The sequence below is a fragment of the Meles meles genome, chromosome 4 (assembly GCF_922984935.1).
Source record: "Meles meles chromosome 4, mMelMel3.1 paternal haplotype, whole genome shotgun sequence".
NCBI classification, from domain to species: Eukaryota; Metazoa; Chordata; class Mammalia; order Carnivora; family Mustelidae; genus Meles; species Meles meles.
This window is the reverse complement of record NC_060069.1, coordinates 96665671-96677338: the sequence shown is the minus strand read 5'-3', so window position 1 is coordinate 96677338 and position 11668 is coordinate 96665671.

Below are 11668 nucleotides of genomic sequence, written 5' to 3'. Positions count from 1 at the left end.
AAAAGTAAACCCAAATTTAAGAAGTGAGGTGGATATTTTAAGAACAGAAATCAATGAACAGAAGACTTACAAAGAATAGAGATAATCCAAAATTTAGTTCTTTGAAAAGATTAATAAAATTAATTCCTAGCAAAAGTTGTTTAAAAAAGAAAACACAAATTATCAATGTCAAAGGGGGTATCACCACAATGAAAGAAGGTATGTCACTACAGATTCTATAGGCACTAGAAGAATAATAAGGGAATATTTGGAAAACTTGTAACAGTAAATTTGATAGCTTACATGGAATGGGCAAAATCTTTGAAACACAGAATTTACCAAAACAGATATTAAGAATAAAATATAGTATCTGAATAGCTCAATACCTCTTAAGTAAATTAAATTGTTTATAAAAAAATTTTCCCTCAAAGAAACCTTCATGTCCAGATGGTATGTTTCAGTGGTGAATTCATCAATCAAATAAATGCAATCCCATAAATTCATCAAACATTTAAGGATACTGATACCAATTTTATATAAACTCAGAAAATAAAGAGGAAACATTTCCCATCACACTTTAAGAGGCTGGTAAAATCATACCAAAATCTAAAAAATAGATAAGAAAATAAGGTTAAAGATTTATAACCTTCAAGAATATAGATGCTAAAAGCCATTAACAAAATGTTACCAAAATAAAATCCAGCACTACGCAAATGAAACAAAAACCAGTACAATACATCCAACCAGTGGATTTATTCCAAAGATACAAGGTTGGTTCAAATATTCAAAAATCAATATAATTCACCATATTAATAGGAAAAAAGGATAAAAGCATTATGATTTTAATGAAAAAAAAATTCAAAATTCCATGCTCATTTAGGATTAGAAATTCTCAAAAAACAAGGAATAGAAAGGAACTTCTTCAATCTAACAAAAGAATCTATACAAAATCTTACAACTAGCATGATAACTAATAGTGAAATACTGAATGCCACCGACTTCAAAACTGGTAACAAAGCAAGGATATTCACCCCCACCTTTCTATTCGTTATTGCTTCTAATTGATGCAATAAGGTAAGGGGGGGAAAGCATAAAGATTGTAAAGGAACAAGTAAAACTAAAAACATTTTGCAGAAAACATAATTGTTTGCACAGAACAACCTAAGGAATGCTAAAGAACAACTACTAGACTTATTTAACAAAGTCAAAGGACACAGGGCAATATACAGAAAAATATGTGTTTCTATATGCTAGCAACACCTGGAAGATGGAAAGAAAAATTAAGTTCTATTTACAGTAGTATCAAAAGATCTAAACACTTCCAGGACTTGCTATAAAGACAGCATAATGTTAGCATAATAGATAAATAGATAAACATTACAGAAAATGGGGCCTAGATAGGCCCATTCATTTACAATTAATTGATTTTTGACTAAGGTGACAAAGCTATGTAATGGGGAATGGAAAGTCATTTCAATAACTTGTGCTAGAAAAACTGAAGCAATAAAGGGGGGAAAATAAGTCTTGATACCTACATCACACCAAACACAAAAATTAATTTGGGATGGATCTCAGAATTAACAGTTTGAACAATAAAGGTCCTCGAATAAAACATAGGAGAATGTTTTCATGACTTAATCTGCAGAGAACCCAAAAAATACTAATTGTAAAAAAAAAAGCTGATATGCCTATAGATTCTTATGAGGAGAGGAATTGTTCACCATTATGACCAAGATAGACACAAAACCCAACACAGCAAGGTCTTGGGCTTCAGAAATAGGCTTTCCTGTTTCATTGATCACTTTTCTCAAAAGCGAAGCCTTACTACAAATTACCTGTGTCATTTCCTTGCACAGTGAAGGGAACAGAGATGTACACAAAGAAGAAATTAGGCATCCACTAGCACTGGTGGTATCAGCAAAATGGCAGAGTGGCCAGCTTCAAACTCCTGACCTTCCACAGAAACACTGAAGAACAAACAGCAACTATTAGAACCAACTTTACCAGAACTCTTGAAAAAGTCAAAGGTTTGTAACAACCAAACAGATGCTGCATCAAGAAAAGGACAACTTAAAAATGGTAGGAAAGTGATCACAGGACTTCTGGGGAAGATGGCAGAGTAGGAGGATTCTAGGCTCACGTCATCCCACAGTTACACATATATAACACCCACATCAGTATAAATAACCCAGAAAATGACTCGAAGACTGGCAGAACAGACTCTCCAACAGCTAAATGTAGAGAAGAGGCCACAGTGAAAATGGTAGGAAGGGTGATAACATGATTGGGAAATAAACTGGCCCATGAGATGGATTGAAGGAGGGAGGGACCCACAGGTGTGGGGAGAGGAGAAGAGCAGACCCCAGACCAGACACTCCAGACACAAGGAGCCTGTACTGGGAAGACAAATCCTCCTAACATTTGGCTTTGAAAACCATGTGACCTAACTTTGTGCATTCTTACAATAAGTGGGGCTTAACACCTGCAATGTTAAAAATCAGTAGTCCACCCATGACAGAACTGGAGAGTGATAGGAAACTGAGTCCCTACACTTAAAGAGACAATGTAACAAACAGCCCCATGGAAATACATCATAGAAGCAGCAGTTTGAAAAATGCTTGGCATACAAGGGAGGGAGATTTGTTCACTACTCTCAGAGCATATACTGGAGGGGCAGGGATCTTTGGGAGACTTCAGCAAGAACAAAAGAGCTTGTGAACACCATTTCCCTCCCCTGCCCCCTACTTAGATACAAGAACACCTGTGAGAACCAGAACAATGTGAATACTCTCACTTATCTTGCTAACAATGTACCCTGCACCCCACCCCCTTCTGCAGACTGCCTCCTCCAGCCCAGCCTTAGCCAGAGTTTTCATAGGTGGCTGCAGATTCCACCCTGCAGAAGACCAGGTGGGACCTTGTTAGCATTGCACTCCCCCTTTACCCTCATATTCTCCTGCAGATCCACCACTTCAAACATGCACCTGACAGGAGTCCATCAAAGCAGCACCACAAGCCTCGTGGTGTGCAAGCAGGCCTAACTGGAGTAAGCCCACTGCAAAGTGACTTTTGCCCCAGAGAGAAGGGAAGAAAACCACACATACCAATTTGACTGCAACCTCAGCAGTGAGCTGAGGTAGACTTCTAGTCTGACTACAGCTCCCCACCCCCAAAAGAAGACTTCTCGAGAAAACAGAGGGAGAGTGTCCTGCAGTTCTGTGACTCAACTCAGGCCCAATGCAGCCCAAGACTAGCTCACTGATAGCAGAGGGACTAAGCCCTGCCCATAAAAGACAAAGAAAGCCATTGCAGATGACTAGACTGAAGGCAAATATAGTTCAGCCACAAGAGTAGGGCACACACAACACACACACACACAAACACACACACCCCTGAAGTGCCAGCTTTTGGTAAAGAGGGGATATTGCACCACAGGGCATTATAGGACCTCTTCTTCATAAGTCTATGACTTTCAAGAGGAGAGGATATAATTGACTTTCCTAACACACAAAAACAGACACAGAGTTACACAAAATGAGGAGATAGAGGAATATGTTCCAAATGAAAGAACAAGACAAAATCACAAGACAGTTAAACAAAATGGAGATAAATAACATATCTAATACAGAATTTAAAGAATTGGCCATAAATATACTCAATGGACTTGAGAAAAGAGTGGAGGATCTCAGTGAGACCCTCAACAAAGAGATAGAAAACATAAAAAAGAACCAATCAGAAATGAGGAACTCAATGACTGAAATTAATAATATACTAGAGGGAATAAATAGTAAACCGCAGGAAGGAGGAGAACAGGTCAGTGACCTGGAGGCAGATTAGTGGAAAACAATCAAGCTGAATGAACAGGATAGTGAAAAAAATAATATAAAATGAAAATAGATTAAAGAAACTCAGCCATACCATCAAGCATAATAACATTCACATTATAGATTCAAAAAGGAAAAAGGAGGGAGAAAATTTTATTTGAAGAAATAATAGCTGAAAACTTCTCAAATCTGGGGGAAAAAACACAAATTCAGATCCAGGAGGCACAGAGACCCCCCCCCCCAAAAAAATCAACCCAAGGAAGTCCACACCAAGACATAGTAATTAAAATGGCAAAAAGTAATGAGAAAAGCACAAGAAAACAGTTACATATAAGGGAAAGCATGCAAGGATATCAGCTGGTTTTTCAGCAGAAAACAGGCTAGAAGGGAGACATGATATCATCAAAGTCCTGAAAGAAAAAAACCTGCAACCAAGAATACCCTCTCCATCAAGGTTATCATTCAGAATAGGAGAGAGAGAGTTTCCCAGACAAATAAAAGTTACAGGAATTCATCACCACTAAAAACCAGCCTTACAAGAAATGTTAAGGGGACTCTGAGTGGAAAGGAAACACCATAAGCAGGAGTGAGAAAAGTAGGAAGCACAAAAGCAGTAAAATTAAGTATATCTATAAAAATCAATCAAGGGATTCACAAAATAAAAGGATGTAAATTATGTTGCCAAATACCTAAAATGTGAGGGGAAGAGGAATACAAATTTAGTGCTATTAGAATGGGTTCAAACTTGAGCGACCATCAACCTATTATAGACTGCTATGTGTGTGAGATGTTATATGTAGACCTAATGGTAACCACAAACCAAAAAACCAGTAATAGATACACAAAAAAATAAAGAGAAAGGAATCCAAGTACATCAGTAAAGAAAGCCAGCAAACCATAAGAGAAGAGAGTAAAAGAAAAGAACAGAGAAGAACTACAAAAACCATCATAAACAAGTAACAAATGGAAATAAATACATACTTGTCAGTAATTACTTTGCATGTAAATGGACTAAATGCTCCAATCAAAAGACACGGAATGGTGGGGTTGGGAGAGGGGGAGGGGCTTATGGACATTGGGGAAGGTATGTGCTATGGTGAGTGCTGTGAAGTGTGTAAACCTGGTGATTCACAGACCTGTACACCTGGGGATAAAAATACATTATATGTTTATAAAAAAAAAAATTAGAAGGGGAGGCGAAACATAAGAGACTATGGACTCTGAAAAACAACCTGAGGGTTTTGAAGGGTCAGGGGTGGGAGGTTGGGGGAACAGGTGGTGGGTAATAGGGAGGGCACGTTTTGCATGGAGCACTGGGTGTTGTGCAAAAACAATGAATACTGTTACGCTGAAAAAATAAATAAATTTTAAAAAATAAAAAAAAAAAGACACGGAATGGATTTAAAAAAGAATAAGGAAAAAACAAGAACGAGCCCCATGTTCGATGTAGAGATTACTTAAATAAATAAAAACAACTTTTAAAAAATTCCATCTATATGCTATCTATAAGAGATTCACTTCAGACTTGAAGGCACAAGGAGACTGAAAGCAAAGGGATGGAAAACGTTTATCATGCAAATGGAAGTAAAAAGAAAGCCAGGTTAGCAATATTTCTTCAGACAAAATAGTCTTTAAAACAAAGACTAACAAGAAACAAAGAAAGACACTACATAATCATAAAAGGAACAATCCAAAAAGAAGATGAAACAATTATAAATAGTTATACACCCAACATGAGAGCACCCGATTACACAGAGCTGCTAATGATAAACATACAAGAAGGAATCAATAGTAATACAGTAATAATAGGGAACTATAATGCCCCACTTACATCAATGTTTAGATCATCCAAACAGAAAATCAACCAGGAATCGGGGGCATTGAATGACACATTGGACCAGATGGATCTAAGAGAGTACTCAGAATGTCACATCCTGAAACAGTGGAATACACATTCTTTTCAAGAACATTCTCCAGAAGAAAGCACATGTTGGGCCACAGAACAAGTCTTAACACAAAAAATCTGAAGTCATGGGGCACCTGGGTGGCTCAGTGGGTTAAGCCTCTGCCTTCGGCTCAGGTCATGATCCCAGGGTCCTGGGATCGAGCCCCACATCCAGCTCTCTGCTCAGCAGCACTCTCTCTGCCTGCCTCTCTGCCTACTTGTGATCTCTATCAAATAAATAAATAAAATCTTTAAAAAAAAAATCTCAAGTCATATTATGCATCTTTTCCATCACATTATGCAACCATGAAGCTAGAAAACAACCACAAGCAAAATCTGGGAAAACACATATACATGGAGGCTAAGTAACATGCTACTAAAAAATGAATGAATGAGGGGTGCCTGGGTGACTCAGTGGGTTAAAGCCTCTGCCTTGGGCTCAGGTAATGGTCCCAGGGTCCTGGGATCGAGCCCCGCATTGGACTCTCCACTCAGTGGGGAGCCTGCTTCCTCCTCTCTCTCTCTGCCTACTCAAGATCTCTGTCTGTCAAGTAAATAAATAAATCTTAAAAAAATGAACAAATGAGTGAATGAATGAACTAAAACCAAGAAATCAAAGAGGAAATAAAAAAATACATGGAGACAATACCTCAATATTATCAAAGCCATCTATGAAAAACCCACTGCAAATATCATTCTCAATGGAGAAAAACTGAAAGCTTTTCTGCTAAGGTCAGGAACATGGCAGGGATGTCCATTATCACCACTGCTATTCAACATAGTACTAGAAGTCCTAGCCTTAGCAATCAGACAACAAAAGGAAATTAAAGGGGAGCCTGGGTGGCTCAGTGGTTTAAGCCTCTGCCTTTGGCTCAGGTCATGATCTCAGGGTCCTGGGATCGAGCCCCGCATCAGGCTCTCTGCTCAGTGGGGAGCCTGTTTCTCCCTCTCTCTCTGCCTGCCTCTCTGCCTACTTGTGACCCCTCTCTCTGTCAAATAAATAAATTTTAAAAATATATTTAAAAAAAAAGGAAATTAAAAGCATCCAAATTGGCAAAGAAGAAGTCAAACTATCACTCTTCCCAGATGATGATACTGTATGTGGAAAACCCAAAAGGCTCCACTCCAAAACTGCTAGAACTTGTACAGAAATTCAGTAAAGTGTCAGGATATAAAATCAATGCACAGAAATCAGTTGCAATTCTGTACACCAAAAACAAGACAGAAGAAAGAGAAATTAAGGAGTCAATCCCATTTATAATTGCACCCAAAACCATAACACACCTAGGAATAAACCAAACCAAAGAGGCAAAGAATCTATACTCAGAAAACTATAAAGTACTCATGAAAGAAATTGAGGAACACACAAAGAAATGGAAAACTGTTCCATGCTCATGGATTGGAAGAATAAATATTGTGAAAATGTCTCTGCTACCTAAAGCAATCTACACATTTAATGCAATCCCTATCAAAATACCAACCATTCTTTTTCAAAGAAATGGAACAAATAATCCTAAAATTCATATGGAACCAGAAAAGACCTCAAATAGCCAAAGGAATATTGAAAAAGAAAGCCAAAGTTGGTGGCATCACAATTCCAGACTTCAAGCTCTATTACAAAGCTGTCATCATCAAGACAGCATGGTACTGACACAAAAACAGACACATAGATCAATGGAACAGAATAGAGAGCCCAGAAATAGACCCTCAACTCTATGGTCAACTAATCGTCGACAAAGCAGGAAAGAATGTCCAATGGAAAAAAAGACAGCCTCTTCAATAAATGGTGCTGGGAAAATTGGACAGCCACATGCATAAAAATGAAATTGGACCACTTCCTTATACTGCACACGAAAATAGACTCAAAATGGATGAAGGACCTCAATGTGAGAAAGGAATCCATCAAAATCCTTGAGGAGAACACAGGCAGCAACCTCTTCCACCTCAGCTGCAGCAACTTCTTCCTAGGAACACTGCCAAAGGCAAGGGAAACAAAGGCAAAAATAAACTATTTGGACTTTATCCAGATCAAAAGCTTTTGCACAGCAAAGGAAACAGTCAACAAAACCAAAAGGCAACTGACAGAATGGGAGAAGATATTTGCAAATTACATATCAGATAAAGGGCTAGTATCCAAAATCTATAAAGAACTTAGCAAACTCAACACCCAAAGAACAAAGAATCCAATCAAGAAATGGGCAGAGGACATGAACAGACATTTCTGCAAAGAAGACATCCAGATGGCCAACAGACAATGAAAAAGTGCTCCACATCACTTGGCATCCGGGAAATACAAATCAAAACCACAATGAGATACCACCTCACACCAGTCAGAATGGCTAAAATGAACAAGTCAGGAAATGACAGATGCTGGCGAGGATGTGGAGAAAGGGGAACCCTCCTACACTGTTGGTGGGAATGCAAGCTGGTGCAACCACTGTGGAAAACAGCATGGAGGTTCCTCAAAAAGTTGAAAATAGAGCTACCCTATGATCCAGCAATCACACTACTGGGTATTTACCCTAAAGATACAAACGTAGTGATAGGGCACGTGCACCCAAATGTTTATAACAGCAATGTTCACAATAGCCAAACTATGGAAAGAACCTACATGTCTATCAACAGATGAGTGGATAAAGAAGGTGATACACACACACACACACACACACACACACACACAAAATGGAATACTATGCAGCCATCGAAAGAAATGAAGTCTTGCCTTTTGTGATGACATGGATGGAACTAGAGGGTATTATGTTTAGCGAAATAAGTCAATCGGAGAAAGACAACTATCATATGATCTCCCTGATATGAGGAAGTGGAGATGCAATGTGGGGGGCTTGGGGGGTCGGAAAAGAATAAATGAAACAAGATGGGAACTGGAGGGAGACAAACCATAAGAGACTCTAATCTCACAAAACAAACTGAGGGTGGCTGGGGGTAGGGGGTTTGGGAGAGGGTGGTGGGGTTATGGTCATTGGGGAGGGTATGTGCTATGGTGAGTGCTGTGAAGTGTGTAAACCTGGTGATTCACAGACCTGTACCCTGGGGATAAAAATTCATTATATGTTCATAAAAAATTTAAAAATTTTAATAAAAATTAAAAAAAATACATGGAGACAAATGAAAATGAAAACACAATGGTCCAAAATCTTTGGGATGCAGCAAAGGAAGTTCTGAGAGAGAATTTTACTCTCTAGTTAAGAGTCTATTTCTTGGTTTACCTCTCCATCTTTTTTTCTCCTTTGCTAGTTTACTGAGGTTACAAGAAGGGAGGTCGGTGTGAGGATGGCTTAAATAGGTAATTGGGCTTAAAGGAGTGCTCCTGTTGTGATGAACACCTTGTCTTGTATGAAGTGTTGAGTTACTGCATTGAACTCCTAAAACTAGTATTACACTGTATGTTAACTAGAATTTAAATTTAAAAATTATTAAAAAAAAAACAAAAGAAATTATTTTTAAGAGTGATGTTTATAGCAATAGCTAGAAAAATCTCCAACAACCTACGCTTATCCCTAAAGGAGAAAAAGAACAAAACCCAAAAGGAAGGAAATAATAAATATCAGAGCAGAAAACAAAAACGAAAACAGAAACAAAGTACAGATCAATGGAAACAAGAGCTGCTTCTTTTAAAAGTTAAACAAATTGATAAACCTTCAGCCAGACGCCTCAAAACGGAGAGAGAAAGATGGCTCTAACAAAACCAGAAATGCAAGAGGAGAAATAACAAAGCCCACCACAAAGAAAGATTTAGAAGGTAACCCGTTTGCCCTGGACAGGACACAGGTTCAAAAAAAGACCTGAGAAGACCCTCAGCTTTTCACCAACCACATGAGCGCGCCCCAGAGGAGCCCAAAGAGAGCTTGAGGGGAACCACATGACTGGCTGGTACATACCTGTTCTCCCCACGCTCCACCGCTAGGGCAATACCCCTTGAGCAGCCTCGCTCTGTTGTTCTTTCTAATTATAAATATTCCTTGACCTGGTGACGCATTCCGTGAATTCACCCCGAGGAAACTCCCTAGGCTTCTCTGATCTGCTCTCCCCTAAGAGCGGCTCAGCAGCTAGGCCTTTCTGGGGTCTACCACAGACCCCATGCAGAGCGGAAGTCAGGGACCGAATTTCTCCTACTCCCCAGCTGTGCGTGGGGCTCATGAAGACCCTCAACGCTGGCCTCGGGGCATCCGTCTGCTGCCCTTACTAACTACCGGGGCTTTTCCAGCTGTTCTCGTAGCTTCGAGGCTGCCTCCTGTCGAGGCCACGCTCTCAGCTGGGCAGAGGCCCAGCCGTCCTGTAGGCTTCCTCCCACCTGCTGGTGCACGAGCTCACAAGAGCCCCAGAAGATTCCTGCAGAAACCTGAGAAGAGTTTCTTTGCCTCAGCAATTTTAGGACCTGTTCTTAGTTCCCTGTTGCTGCTGTAAATAATTCACCATTTTTATAAGTGAGATAAGGCCAGGCCCTTGTGAGCCAGGAGAGATTTGAGATGATGATGAAAGCCGTGTATTTTGCCCACAGCCCAAGGACTTCTGGCAAGCTGACCCACCTGAGCTGGGATCCTGCCCTTTTTCCCCCTCTAGACACAGAAATGCCAATCTTTACAAAAGATCTATTTTCTTTCTTTTTTTTTTTTTTTTTCCAGAGTGGTTATAGGTTCACAGAAAAATGAAAAGGAAGGTACAGACATTCCCCATACGCTATCTGACCCTGCACCGGCTCAGCGTCACAGCCAGCCCCTTATCCACACCCCCCAGAGAATGGTACATTTGTTGCAATCAGTGAGCCGACATTGACACATCGTAATGACTCAAAGTCTATAGTCCACATTAGAGTTCACTCTTGGTGGTGTCCATTCTATGGATTTGGAGAAATGTTTCATGACATGTATCCACCATTACAGTATCACACAAGAGTGTTTTCCCTGCCTTAAACAAAAGACCTACGTTTAATCTTGGAAATAAAGTTTTCCTGGAGTGAGTTCCTATTTTTTTCAGACTTCCCACCACCAGCTGTAGTGATGGCCTGTTGGTCATAGCTTTGCAGGATACAGGAGGTGCCACCAGGCCCAGAATACAGCCCCCAGGGCACCCTAGACAGGCTGCTTCCCCCAGGAGCCCAAGCAGTATCTCACCTCTTCTAGGTCCTCCCTATCCGAGGCCCAAGTCAAACTCCCAACCAGTGGGATTTATAATCCAATGCTCCCCAGCCCTAGCAGAATCCCCTCTGGACAGACAGAAACTGGACTGACAGAAAGGAGTCCCATGGCCATGGGTCCCAGTCACCACTGCGGCTGAAGCTCCAATAGTGAGATGCGTCCGCCGTCTTATTTCTGCATTTGGTTGAGGAGAGCAAGGTGAACAACCACTTGATAAAGGTTAACCTAGATTCCAGTCCTCCTCGCATCCAGGAGAGGAAAATTGAGGGGAAGAGAAGAAATCAGTTTAGGTGAGAAGCAAGAAAACCATAGTTTTTCTTGCTTTTCTTATTAGGAGGTCTTGATGAAAATATCTAATTCAGGATAAAAACAATTTAAATCAGAAACACGTGTTAAGGCAGTCCAAATTTTCCCAAGATGACCGTGATACTTGTTTAGAAATCTCTAGTTCTTATACCTGTCCATCTAACTGATCAGTTCCCCTCACCCTTCCTCCTCTTCCTCCCCTTTTTCCTTCTCCCAAGACCCAGCTCTACTGTTGTCAGAAGCACATACCTAGTCCACTCCCCACACCTACCATAGAACATTTTTTAAAACAAAGCAAGTAGTGGGCGCCTGGGTGGCTCAGTGGTTTAAGCCGCTGCCTTCGGCTCGGGTCATGATCTCAGGGTCCTGGGATCGAGTCCCACATCGGGCTCTCTGCTCGGCAGGGAGCCTGCTTCCCTCCCACTCTCTCTGCCTGCCTCTCTGCCTACTTGTGATCT